Genomic DNA, 11,238 nt, shown 5'->3' with positions numbered 1-11,238 from the left:
TTAAGAAACCAGAAATACTTGATATCTTTTATAATGGACTAACCGATGCTTCCAGAGATTACCTGGATAGTTGTGTTGGTTCTCTTTTCAGGGAAAGAACACCGGATGAAGCTGAAATTCTATTGAATAATATGTTGACAAATGAAAACAATTGGGCACCTCCTGAGCCAGCTCATGCTCCAATTACTGAGCCTATTCCTAAACCAACTCCGAAGAAGAGAGGTGTTTTATTTCTCAGTCCCGAAGATATGCAAGAGGCAAAGAAATCTATGAAATAAAAAGGTATTAAAGCTGAAGACGTTAAGAATTTACCTCCTATTGAAGAAATACATGGTCTTAATATACCGCGTGTTGAAGAAACATATGATCTCAATTATTTATTTACTGAAGAACCTCCTGATCCTGATATCCCGACACAGGTAGTAAAGGTAAATTCTCTCTATAGATATGATAAAGTTGAAATTCCTCCTACTAAAATTGCTAGTCAGTGCTTGGATGAGTTTGATAACTTTATGTTTAAGAAAGACGACTTCAATGCTTATTTTTGTAGACAATTAAAAGAAAATGCTTATATGATTAGACGCTTGGGTGATTATATGGCTAATATTAAAGGTGAACTTAAACTTGTTAGCAAACATGCTTCTATGGTTACCACTCAAGTAGAACAAGTACTTAAAGCTCAAAAAGAAGTGATTGATGAAATGAATAATAAGAAAAATGATTATGCTGTTAGAGTGGCTACTAGAACTGGTAGAATGACTCAGGAACCTTTGTATCCTGAAGGCCACCCTAAGAGAATCGAGCAAGATTCTCAAAGAAATAATATTGATGTTCCTAGTTCTTCTAAAAAGAAGAAAAAGAAAAATGATAGAACTATGCAAACTTCTAGTGAACCTATTGCTGAACCACCTGATAATCCAAATGATATTTCTATGTCTGATGCTGAAACACAATCTGGTAATGAACAAGAACCTAGTAAAAATATCAATAATGATGTTCATGATGATGCTCAACCTAGTAATGATAATGATGTAGAAACTGAACCTGCTGTTGATCTTGATAACCCACAATCAAAGAATCAACGTTATGATAGAAGAGACTTTGTTGCTAGGAAACATGGTAAAGAAAGGGAACCTTGGGCTCAGAAACCCATGCCTTTTCCTCCGAAACCATCCAAGAAAAAGGATGATGAGGATTTTGAGCGCTTTGCTGAAATGATTAGGCCTATCTTTTTGCGTATGCAATTAACTGATGTGCTCAAAACAAATCCTTATGCTAAATATATGAAGGATATCATTACTAATAAAAGAAAGATAACGGAAGCTGAAATTTCCACCATGCTTGCTAATTATACTTTTAAGGGTGGAATATCAAAGAAACTTGGAGACCCCGGAGTACCTACTATACCTTGCTCCATTAAAAGAAATTATATTAAAATTGCTTTATGTGATCTTGGAGCCGGTGTTAGTGTTATGCCTCTCTCTTTATATCGTAGACTTGACTTGAATAAGCTGACACCTACTGAAATATCTTTGCAAATGGCTGATAAATCAACTGCTATACCTGTCGGTATTTGTGAGGACGTGCCCGTTGTGGTTGCAAACGTTACTATTTTAACGGACTTTGTTATTCTTGATATTCCCGAGGATGATAGTATGTCTATTATTCTTGGAAGACCTTTTCTTAATACTGCAGGGGCTGTTATTGATTGCAACAAAGGCAATGTCACTTTTCATGTTAATGGTAATGAGCATACAGTACACTTTCCGAGGAAACAACCTCAAGTTCATAGTATCAACTCTATTGGAAAAATTCCATCGATTATATTTGGAGGTTTTGAATTTCCTCTTCCTACTGTCAAGAAAAAATATGATATTCTTATTATTGGGGATGTGCATATCCCCGTTGAGGTAACTTAGTGTTATTCGAAATTTCTCCGGTTTCATGATTATCAGAATGAGTTTGTAAACAAGACTTGATCAACCTTGTTAGTGGATTCTTTTTGATGAGCATGAGATGGATGAAACTAGAAGCACAAACTTTTGTACCCTCTCTATACTTTCTGTTATTTATATTACATAAAGTAAAAATAGTATTTTTCTGTCTGTTTCCTGACTTATCCGTGCAATATAAAAATATCCTGAAAATAAAAGTCCTCAGAATGCCATGCCAATTTAATATGATTTTTTCGGGAATATTTGATGATTTGTTGTGCAAAAATTACCGCGGGAGGAGCTACCACCTGGCCATGAGGGTGGTGGGCCCCCTCTAGGGCGTGCCCCCTGCCTCGTGGGCCCACGGTGGCCCTCCTCCACTTATCCCATGACCCATCTTCTTCCTCTATCTCACACAAACCCGAAAAACCAACTCAAGCACGAGTTCCAGCCACTTTTGCTGTGATTTTCGATCTCCTTGCTCAAAGCACCTCTCGCAAAACTGCTTGGGGAGATTGTTCCTTGGTATGTGACTCCTCCATTGGTCCAATTAGTTTTTGTTCTAGTGCTTTATTCTTTGCAAATTTGTGCTGCATAGGTGACCATGTTCTTGAGCTTGCATGTCAAATTTATATGGTTCTAAGTAGTTCTAATGCTTGATATAGGCCCTAGGCACTTGTAGGAGTAGTTTCTATCATCTTTATTGAGTTTGGTTACTTTTATTTTGAAGTTACAAAAAAATTCAGAATTTTTCAGAGAAAAACAATATGTTTAGGAAGATGTTCCAAGGTGGTTCCTCTAAGAAGCAAGGACCCAGGATTGCTATGCGCGATGCTGACGAGGATCCACCAAGAGACGCTCCAGTACGGCCTTGCGAATGGCCGTCGGAAAATTTTATGGACCATGCGGGAATCAAAGAAGAATTCAAAGCATATTTGCGCAATGCCGGTCTTGAGGATTTTGAGGCTAACAAATGCCCCCAGTATCATGATCTCACAAGTTCATTTCTGAGGAGGTTTGAGTATTCATCTTCGCGTAATTCTCCTTCAGTCATGTTTGATCTTTATGACAAATCTTATACCATGGACCTAGAGGATTTCACTTCTGCTTGCGAACTTCCATCATGGGGCAGTATTAGGGATCCCCCTAAATCTGAATTTAGAAACTTTCTTGCTAGTATAACTGTGGGGGAATCCAGAGACATAACGTAGGCTACCATGGGGAGCATTCACTTTCCTGCTATACATTATTTTGCTCTCTTCATCGTTAGATGCATAAATGCTAAGGATGAAGCATGTCACATGTGTGTCCCTGATCTTAGCATTCTTAGGAGTGCTGTGTTAGGAGACCAATCTTATCATATGGGAGCCATTGTAGCTCGTAGGTTGCATCATAATAGACATAATGGAGATTTCTTTGGAGGAATTTATGCAACCCGCTTAGCTCATTTCCTTGAAATAGACATTCATGAGGGTGATATGGAGTTGCCCCCTGCATATTAGGTTATAACTCTATGGCTTCGCACCAGTTTGTCGAGAGGCCTGAATCACCTCTCTTATATTGGCTATTTTTTGATAAACGACATGTTTTCCGTATTACTCTCCCTGCTCCTGCCTTCTTTGATTCACAGATAAAAGGAAGATATGTTATTACCAGAGAGGAGGCATAAGAGTACGAGAGGAGAGCGGAGGCAGCTCGACTCCACGCTGCAGCTTAGCAGGCGATAACCGCTGCACATCAGTATGATCCCAACTATTCTTCCTCATCACAGTACGACCCCAACAACTATTATTATGGATATCCGCCAGGCCAGCCGTGGCCATAGACCAACTTAGGACAAAAGCCTAAGCTTGGGGGAGTACATATTTCTCACTGACATTACATTTATGCTCACACACACTCATTGCTGGATGTCGGTGCTCATACTTTCTCATTGTAATATCCATGCTAGTTTATTTTATTTTTCTTGCTTTCTTCTTGTGTGTTTGTTAAACCTTAAGAAAAAAACCAAAAAAATTAGTAGTAGTTTATTTTTCTTCTGTAGTAGTAATAATTAAAAAGAAAACCCAAAAATATTTCCCGTTCTTCTTTTGCTTGTTGGGAGCTTTCCCGTGTAAATAGTTTTATTTCTTTTCTTTTCTTTGGGGGTCAGTAGGAGAAGACCATAATTAAATTGTTTAAGTGGCTCTTATATGCATTATTGTTGATTTAACCCAGAGCCCATATTGCCTTGTCTTCTCCTGTTTATTGAATGCTCGCAGATTCCAGCTTAGTCCAATGCACGTGCACTCTTATTATTATTCACACCGTTCGGTCGTGCAAGTGAAAGGCAATTATGATGATATATGATGGACTGACTGAGATGAGAAAAGCTGGTATGAACTCGACCTCTTTTGTTTTTGTAAATATGATGAGCCCGTCGTTCTTGATTCAGCTTATTATGAATAAACATGTTTGCAATAACAATTAGAGATCATAGTTGCTTGTGCCATGCTTGATTAGCTATGAGTTATAATGGTTTACCTTGTGTGCCAACATGCCATTGAGATGATTATGATGTGGTATGATGGAGTGGTATCCTCTTTTGAATGATTTAAGTGACTTGACTTGGCACATGTTCATGATGTAGTTGAAACAAAATCAACATAGCCTTCACGATATTTATGTTCATGGTGGATTATATCCTACTCATGCTTGCATCCAATGTTTATTAATTTTAATGCATGTACATGGTTGTTGTCGCTCTCTAGTTGGTCACTTCCCAGTCTTTTGCTAGCCTTCACCTGTACTAATCAGGAATACTGCTTGTGCATCCAAATTCCTTAAACCCCAAAGTTATTCCAGATGAGTCCACCATACCTTCCTATATGCGGTATCTACCTGCCGTTCCAAGTAAATTTGTATGTGCCAAACTCTAAACCTTCAAATAAACATTCTGTTTTGTATGCTCGAATAGCTCATGTATCAACAAAGGTTGTCCTTATCTTCCGTGTTAGGCGGGTTATTCTCAAGAGGAGTGGACTCTGCTCCTCACTCATGAGAAAATGGCTGGTCACCGGGATGCCCAGTCCCATGCTTTATGCAAACTAAATCAAAATTAATTGCAAACAAAACTCCCCCTGGGACCTGATGTATGTTGGAGGCACTCGTTGTTTCGAGCAAGCCATGGATTGATGCTTGTTGGTGGAGGGGGAGTATAAACTTTACCATTTTGTTTGGGAACCCCCTATAATGTGTTTAGCATGGAAGATATCGCCATCTCTTAGTTGTTACGTTGACAATGAAAGTATATCGCTCAAAATACAATTTATCTCTATTTCAAAACTGAGCTCTGGCACCTCTACAAATCCCTGCTTCCCTCTGCGAAGGGCCTATCCATTTACTTTTATGTTGAGTCATCACCCTCTTATTAAAAAACACTAGCTGCAGAGCACATCCATCATTTGCATTCATCACTGTTAATTTATATTGGGTATGACTATGATTGGATCTCTTTTACCACGAAATAAAATGTCTAGTCAGTCCTTGATCTTTAAAGGTGCTCTGCATTTATGTTTTGCAGTCTCAGAAAGGGCTAGCAAGATACCATCTTGTTATATCATATTATGATTGTTTTGAGAAAGTGTTGTCATCCGAGATTTATTATTATGACTTGCTAGTTGATTATGCTATTGATATGAGTAATGATGAGACCTGAGAATTATTGCAAATGTGGTTAGTTATGATCTATGTTGAAAACTTGAATGCTGGCTTGACATAGTTACAACAACAAGAGCAAACAAAGTTTGTAAAAGTTTTTCTTTCTTTCTTTCAGTTTGTCAACTGAATTGCTTGAGGACAAGTAAGGGTTTAAGCTTGGGGGAGTTGATACGTCTCCGTCGTATCTACTTTTCCAAACACTTTTGCCCTTGTTTTGGACTCTAACTTGTATGATTTGAATGGAACTAACCCGGACTGACGCTGTTTTCAGCAGAATTACCATGGTGTTGTTTTATGTGTAGAAAACAAATATTCTCGGAATGACCTGAAACTCCACGGAACATCTTAGAAAAAACAATTAAAAATCCTCGCCAAAAATGAAGACCAGGGGGCCCACACCCTTCTCATGAGGGTGCCCCCCCTAGGGCACGCCCCCTACCTCATGGGCCCCCTTGTTGCGTCTCTGACTCCAACTCCACCTCCATATATTGAGTTTCGATGAGAAAAAATCAGAGAGAAGAAATCATCGCGTTTTACGATATGGAGCCGCCGCCAAGCCCTAAAACCTGTCAGGAGGGCTGATCTGGAGTCCGTTCGGGGCTCCGGAGAGGGGGATTCGTCGCCATCGTCATCATCAACCATCCTCCATCACCAATTTTATGATGCTCACCGCCGTGCGTGAGTAATTCCATCGTAGGCTTGCTGGACGGTGATGGGTTGGATGAGATTTATCATGTAATCGAGTTAGTTTTGTTAGGGTTTGATCCCTAGTATCCATTATGTTCTGAGATTGATGTTGCTATCACTTTGCTATGCTTAATGCTTGTCACTAGGGCCCGAGTGCCATGATTTCAGATCTGAACCTATTATGTTTTCATGAATATATGTGAGTTCTTGATCCTATCTTGCAAGTCTATAGTCACCTACTATGTGTTATGATCCGGCAACCCCGAAGTGAAAATAATCGGGACCACTCCCGATGATGACCATAGTTTGAGGAGTTCATGTATTCACTATGTGCTAATGCTTTGTTCCGGTTCTCTATTAAAAGGAGGCCTTAATATCCTTAGTTTCCAATAGGACCCCGCTGCCACGGGAGGGTAGGACAAAAGATGTCATGCAAGTTCTTTTCCATAAGCAAGTATGACTATATACGGAATACATGCCTACATTACATTGATGAATTGGAGCTAGTTCTGTGTCACCCTATGTTATGACTGTTACATGATGAACCGCATCCGACATAATTATCCATCACTGATCCGGTGCCTACGAGTTTTCCATATACTGGTTTACGCTTATTTACTTTCCCGCTGCTACTGTTACAATCACTACAAAATACCAAAAACATTACTTTTGCTGTCTTTACTTTTGTTGCCTCTACCACCACTATCATATTACTTTGCTACTAAACACTTTGCTGCAGATACTAAGTTTCCAGGTGTGGTTGAATTGACAACTCAGTAGCTAATACTTGAGAATATTCTTTGGCTCCCCTTGTGTCGAATCAATAAATTTGGGTTGAATACTCTACCCTCGAAAGCTTTTGCGATCCCCTATACTTGCGGGTTATCAGCTGTCACTGTAGCCAAAGTGACTCAAGATCTTTTCCACATAGTGAGATTGAAGCAATGTAATCCCACCATCATCGTCTCTCAACAACTTGATGTTTAGAATGACATCAGCCACTCCTAAATCCTTCATCTCAAAACAACGAGATAGGAAATCCTTGACCTCCTTAATAACATTTAGATTTGTTCCAAAAATCAGTATGTCATCAACATACAAGCAAAGGATAACTCCCTCGCCCCCACCATGGCGATAGTACAAACATTTGTCAGCTTCGTTTACAACAAAGCCTGCAGCTATTAAAGTTCTTTCAAACTTCTCATGTCACTGTTTGGGTGCTTGCTTGAGTCCATACAAAGACTTCAGCAACTTGCACACTTTTCCTTCCTGACCATCTAGTACAAACCCATTTGGTTGTTCCATATAAATTTCCTCGTCCAACTCTCCATTTAGGAAAGCAGTCTTAACATCCATTTGATGAACGAGAAGACCATGTGAGGCAGCTAGTGAAAGTAGAACTCGAATAGTGGTCAGTCAAGCCACAGGTGAGTAAGTATCAAATAAGTCTTCACCTTCCTTTTGGGTATAACCCTTTGCCATGAGCCGAGCCTTGTACTTTTCAATAGTACCATCAGGCCTAAGCTTCTTCTTGAATACCAATTTGCATCCTATAGGTTTGCACCCATAAGGACGATTAGTTATCTCCCAAGTTTCATTCGCCAAGATGGAATCCATCTCGCTACAAACCGCTTCCTTCCAGTAGTCAGCATCTTCAGATGCATAGGCCTCTGAAATAGAACTGGGAGTGTCATCTATGAGATATACAAGAAAATCATCACCAAAGGACTTTGCAATCCTCTATCTCTTGCTCCTAGCAGGAACTTCATTGTTCTCCTCCATAGGACTTTCAAAGTGTTCTATCGAAATGGCAGGTTTGGTAATTGTAACTGGTTCCTGATTCGATGAACTAGGCATCTCCTGATTAGATGATGTAGCCATATCCTTCATGGGAAAGATATCTTCAAAGAAAGTCGCATCATTCGACTCCATGATCATACCGACATGCATGTCAGGTACCTCAGATTTTACAACCAAGAATCTATAGCCAATGCTATGAAAAGCATATCCCAGGAAAACACAATCCACAGTCTTTGGTCCAAGCTTCCGCTTCTTTGAAATTGGAGCATTGACTTTCGCCAAACAACCCCATGTTCGCAGATAAGAGAGTTTTAACCTTTTCTTCTCCCATTCCTTGAATGGAGTTATCTCTTTGTTCTTTGTGGGGATTCGGTTCAGGACATGACATGCTGCCAATATCGCCTCCCCGCACCATGCCTTGGAGAGACCCGATGTGTCTAACATGGCGTTAAACAAATCAGTTAGAGTATGGTTCTTTCTTTCGGCCACCCCATTTGACTGAGGTGAGTAGGGAGGCGTCCTCTCATGGATTATACCATGTTCTGCACAAAAAGCATCAAACTCATTGGAAAAATACTCTCCACCACGGTCGGACCTAAGCCTCTTGATTTTCCGATCAAGTTGGTTTTCCACTTCAGCTTTGTAGATCTTGAAAAAGTTCAAAGCCTCATCCTTAGATTTCAGAAGATACACACGGCAGTATCTAGTGGAGTCGTCAATTAACGTCATGAAATATTTCTTTCCACCTTTTGTCAAAAGACCATCCAATTCACATAGATCTGAATGTATGAGCTCTAGTGGTGCAAGATTTCTCGTTTCCGCAGTCATGTGAGACTTACGAGGTTGCTTAGCTTGGACACACACTTGACACTTAGATCCCTTGATAGTGGTGAAACTAGCTAGGGATTAAGTTCAACTTTGCTAGTCGCGACATGCAACCAAAGTTAACCTGACAAAGACGTGAATGCCACACTTTTGATTCACTATTGTTGCAAACATGATTAACAACTTTATTGCAAACGTCTGATAAGGATAAATGAAACAGGCCTCCTGACTCATAGCCTTTACCAACAAAGGTTCCATACTTGGATATTACAAATTTATTCGACTCAAAGACAAGCTTGTAGCCATCTCTACACAGAAGAGATCTGCTAACAAGATTTTTATTGACGGAGGGGACATAATGCACGTTCTTCAGCCGCACGATCTTCCCCGAAGTAAACTTCAGATCGACCATGCCAACACCATGAACAGAAGCACTTGAACCGTTGCCCATCAGCACGGTTGAAGTCCCTGCGGTCTAATAAGACGAAAACATGGAAATATCACCGCATACATGCACATTAGCACCCATGTCAATCAACCAATCAGGAGAATGACATACTGAAAGAATAGTGGGAAATATACCATACCCAGCATCCTTCATGTCAGTGTCTCCAATGACAACATTAGCGGTCTTGCCGCCTTTCCCAGGATGACGCTTGTCATAGCGATGAGGGCAACTAGGAGCCCAATGATCAGGGTCCCCACACACATGACAGACACCTTTCTTCTTGTCATTCTTCTTCTTGAAGTTCTTGTGCTGGACAACCTTGTTCTTCCCATCAAACTTTGCTTTACCATCAAACTTGCCCTTGCTCTTCAACTTGTTGGGCTGGAAGTTCTGCTTCTGTACCACATTGGCACTAGATCCCCCCTCAATACCTCGAGCACGTGTGTCCTTTGCTCTTGCCTTTTCTTCCACATCAAGAGTGTCAATGAGATCTGGAACGGAAAACTCCTGCCTCTTATGCTTCAGTAAGGTAGCAAAGTTCCTCCACGAAGGAGGAAGCTTAGTGATGATACCTCCGGCAACAAACTTGTCCGGTAGCATACAATTGAAGTGCTCAAGTTCTCTAGCAAATGACTGTATCTCATGAGCTTGCTCAACCACGGAGCGCTCTTCAGTCATCCTGTAATCATAGAATTGCTCCATGATATACAGCTTAGTGCCTGCATCCGAGACACCAAACTTGGCCTCGAGTGCGTCCCACATATCTTTTCCATTATCAATTGACGCATAAGCATCAACTATGTTCTCACCAAGAACACTCAAGAGAGCAGCCTTAAATAGAGTATCCATTTTCTGAAACGCTTGTTCCTGTTGGGCATCAAGCTCCCCTTCAGGCTTGCCAAGCATGGCGTCATAGAAACTCATGGTTTGAAACCACAAGACTGCTCTCACGTGCCACCTCTTATAGTGGATACCCTCAAATATAGGAGGTCTCATGAAAGCAGCAAAACCACTTGGGGTAAATTGCCTATAATAAGGTTTTTGGATTGTTGGAAATATGAGCAATTTACCGAATGATTTTATTAACAGAAATACTAGATAAAGCATGACTAATATAGTAGAGATAAAACAATTCATGCGTTCAGACAGAGAGAAGGTAAAGAGCATCTGCATATATGAACTTGAACTAAACACATCTAGAACAGACACTAGATGAAGTTGCATATATGAAGTAGAACCTAACACATGTAGGATGGAAAGTAGAGCAAAGAACTCTGTCATGACATCTAACAGAAAGAGCAAGAACACGTACGGGACAGCAGCAGTGGAAGTGCTGGACTTGGGGTCAGTGTCCTCGCCTGCCATGTCGTCGAGGAGATCGTGGACGTCGGGGAAGAAGTCATCGTCGGGGAAGTAGTCGTCGGCGACCGGATCGTCCGTGATGAAGCAGCCAGTAGTCGCGCTGAGCGCTCCCCAAAAACCTTAACACCCTTCTCCCGTACAGGACTCAAAAGGTGCAGTTTCGGAGGCCTACTGTCCCGACCGGCGGTGCACGCCGCAAGCCGGGATGGGGAAGATCGTAGCAGCGTAGTGCTCAGGAACTTGTGGCGGGAGGAGGAAGAGGTTCTGGTGCGTCTCTCTGGGAGGAGCGACCTCCCTTTTATAGGCGCAAGAGAAGGAGGCGAGAGGGCAGCGACAGGAGGCGAAGCGAACAGCCAGCAGCCGAAGGGCTGCACCGTTCGCATTCGAACTCCACTTTCGCAAAAAATCTTTTCAGCTTCTGTGTGACCTTTCGTATACCCGTAGTGCGTGACAAAAATTTAGATATCGGCTCGGCTCGTTCCC

Source organism: Triticum dicoccoides, chromosome 7A, assembly GCF_002162155.2.
Source record: "Triticum dicoccoides isolate Atlit2015 ecotype Zavitan chromosome 7A, WEW_v2.0, whole genome shotgun sequence".
Lineage (NCBI taxonomy): Eukaryota > Viridiplantae > Streptophyta > Magnoliopsida > Poales > Poaceae > Triticum > Triticum dicoccoides.
Note: the sequence above shows the minus strand (reverse complement) of the source record.